We start from the raw sequence: 3,754 nt of genomic DNA, 5'->3' as shown, positions 1-3,754 counted from the left end.
AAATCATTTTACGGCTTGGTCAAATCCATCTGGCTTCTAATATTCAGTTCATGCTGCCCTTAGTTGATTGCATTACACCGCCTTCAGTGAGACTTTCGCAGATTCCTTTGTCTTTTAATGATCTCAATATGTCTCCATTTTCCCTGAAATGTAATCCAATTTCCACTTTCTTCATTTTTAGCCATTCCCCAGCAGTGAAATCCTCCAAAACTATCCAAATACATTTCCTCAAGTAATATCTACTCATTGTCACCAGTCATGATTCATAGCCTCATTTCCTTGCATTATTCTTTATACATTAGTCCTTTGAATCCACTGTAATACTGTTATTTATCCCTGGGACTTCCATTTGTCTTTGTCTTTCAGAGAAAGAATACGATATTTCAGATTGAAGGTATTTCTTTTATCTGAAATCCCCTTTCACTATCAACCTTAATTTTGCCAACCTTTTTTCTAGGCTGAAACTCAAATTCCTTCATGAATCTTCCCCAATCCATCCATTTTGTATTCATTTCTCCCTCCCATGTACTCACATAGCATACTTGTTTCCTGCTATTGCACATTTCATCTCATTAACTTTGTGGCTGGATTAAGCATGCATGAGACAATCTTCCATGTTGTCCCTGAACTCTCAAACAGAAGCTTTCAATGTTTCAAAATATCTTGCCCCCAAGGATTATTTATTTCCACAGCTTTTGTGCCATTCTTTCCTCTCTGAACAGATGTTTTACTTTTGTTTCCATAGTGGCCTTCCCATTATTCACCCTCATAATTCATAATACCCTTTTTCATGATGAGTTTTCTTCTTCTCTTCCCAAATTCTTTCTTCCTTTAAAGTGATTATTATGTGGTAATGAAAAAAGGAGGTGAAAAAGACAAAGACGGAACTGAATTTAGGATTTGAAATAAGAAGAGTGGTTGTCAGATTAATAAAGAGAAAGTCTTTTCCAGCAATGTTTCCCAACTTCTAGCCATGAGATGAGGAAACAGCAACGCTGCTTTCTCCTTCTCACTGGTATACTATTTTCTTCTACTTTAAATGTCATTCTCCATTGATGGGTCAGTTTGCAAACCCATCTGCTCATTTCCCCAAAACTTAGTTTTGCCTGTAGAAAGACAACTTTTCACCTAAACTTCAGCATTATGGACTGAATTGTATGCCAAAAGGTGTCTGTCAACTTGTCTAAGTCATAAATCTCAGTATGATGTAATTATTCTCCATTTGGGGATCTGATTTATTATCCTGTGTTGTAAATCCTAACTTCTATGATGTTAATAAGATAGGATTACAGGAAGTTGCATTAATGGGGCAGGATACAATCTACAAGATTAGGTGTTATCTTGAGTCAATTACTTTTGAGATATAAAAGATTTTAAACAAGCAAGCAGAGATCAGAGGGCTCTGACCACCACCAAGAAAGAAGAGCTAGGCGTAGAGCACACCCTCTGAACATGAAACTCCTGCATTGAAAAGTTTCTAGATCCTGGGGGAGATGGGTAAAAGGGCACATGGAGATCTCCTAGGGATGCTAGACCCACATATGTTGGAAAGAGACAAGAACCTTCTCCCAGAGCCAACAGAAAGAGAGCAAGCCTTCCCCAAGATCTGGTTCAGGCAGCTTGCCTTCCAAATTGTGAGAGAATAAAATTCTGTTTGCTAAAGTTATCTACTTGTGTTATTTCTGTTATAGTAGCATTGGCTAACTAAAACACTAAGAAATGAAATTTAAATTTTAACTACTATAATAAGTTAAAATGAGCTCATGGCTTGGAGTAATTCACTTAATTGTCTTCAAGTCACACTTATTAAAAACAAACAAACAAGAAACTGCTCGGGCAAGTTGCTTTAACTTTATAGAATTCAATTTCTTCATCTGAAAAACGAAGGGATTTGAGGTGGAGGATGTCTGAAGTTCCTTTCATCTCCAAATCTCCATGAATCTGTGACTCTATAATATGTGCCTTGCAGGAATTCTGCAAGAATTAATGTTTGTGAAATCATTTAAGACTCAAGGATGAAAGGTTTTATGCTAGTGCCAAAGACTATTTTTATTAAATGAGGCATGGCAGGGAAGTCTGTTGTGCCTGGGTATAGCTGCTGTCCGTGGCATCCCCACTGTATTGCCTGTATTCAATACAACTCCAGAGAGAGGAAAAAGATGACAAGAATTCCTCAACTGGAACAGGGAAGCATGGTGAGTGGAGAGCAAGGGTGGATTACCCAGAAACTAAGGTAAACCTGTGTTTACTTGTGCTTGCTTATTAATCTGTAGTGAACAATTTCACAAGGTGAAAAACATGAAACTACCAGTTGTTAACTAAGTTGCTCAGGGATGCTGACTCTCCCAGTCTGTGGGCTCCATGTTGACTTATGGTACTGTACAACAGTGCTCAGGATGTAGTTAAACATTCATTTGCTAACCAAAAATAGGCAGTTCAAACCTTCCCAGTGGTTCCACAGGAGAAAGACCTGGTGATTTGCTTCTTAAATATGACAACCTAGAAATTCCAATGGGACAGGTCGACTCTGACACATGGGGTCACTATGAGTATAAAATGACTGAAACTTCCCCAACACAAACAACCCTCCCCCATTGCTGTAGAGTTGATTCTGACTCATAACGACCCTATAGGACAGAGTAGAACTGTTTCATGGGTTTAAAAGGCTGTGAATCTTTACCGAATCAGACTGCCACAACTTTCTCACGCAGAGTGATGGGTTCAAACTACTGACTTTCTAGTTGGCAGGTGAGCTCTTTAACCTCTGCACCACCAGGAATCTTTAGAGTAACAGCGAAACCAAACCCAACCCATGGCCATCAAGTTGGTTCCAACTCACAGTGAGCCTATACAGGTCTCCAAGATTTTAAATCTTCATGGGAGTAGGCAGTTTCATTTTTCTCCCAGGGTGTGGCTGGTGGGTTAGAACCTTCCACCTTTTGGTTTGCAGTCCAGGGCTTACCTTGCAGCATCACCAGGGCTCCTAGAGTAACAACCCAAACCAGACAATTGTGACTCATAGCAACCGTGTATAGAGTTTCTGAGACTGTAAATCTTCACCAGTGCAGACAGGCAGTCGGGTCTGAATTGCCAACCTTGCAATTAGCCGTCCAGTATGTATCCTACAGCGCCATCAGGACCCATACAATAACTTTAGTGTACATCAGAATCACCTGGACAGCTCAGAGTATTCTGTGGCAGGGCCCTGGGATTGATATATCTAACAAACTCTCAAGTGATGGTTGACTGCCTATTTTCAGTAGCACTGCTCTTGTCTAAGTTCATTTTTCACTATTGCCATCACTAGATGTTGAATATTGAGATTAAAAGCTATTTAGTCACAATGAGTGACCTAAATGTGCTTAAATATAAACATGGTTCATAATCTTCCTCGTTTCAGTTATGCTGAATTATAGTCATTTTCCCTGTTGTTTTTTTTCATATTGTTGTTGTTGTTGTTGTTAAGTGCCATCGAGTCGGGTCCGACCCATAGCGACCCTGTACAGGGTTTCCGAAATCTTTTTCATATTAGAGACCATCAATCCAGCAGGAGGTGGTAAAGTTTCATAATACAGTCAGTATTAGCAAGTTGCTTACTATGCTATTTTCAATGAAATGTTCGTAAAAATACTGTTTGTGCTAGGCACTTTCTTATATACTAAATGTGCACCTAAAAACATTGGTGTAAATTAAAGCATGTAAAATTAACTCTTATTTAAATGTTTTGGGAGCATTCTTTTTTTTTTTTTTTTTT

The sequence above is a fragment of the Chrysochloris asiatica genome, unplaced genomic scaffold (assembly GCF_000296735.1).
Source record: "Chrysochloris asiatica unplaced genomic scaffold, ChrAsi1.0 scaffold00038, whole genome shotgun sequence".
NCBI classification, from domain to species: domain Eukaryota; kingdom Metazoa; phylum Chordata; class Mammalia; order Afrosoricida; family Chrysochloridae; genus Chrysochloris; species Chrysochloris asiatica.
This window is presented reverse-complemented; position numbering follows the sequence as displayed.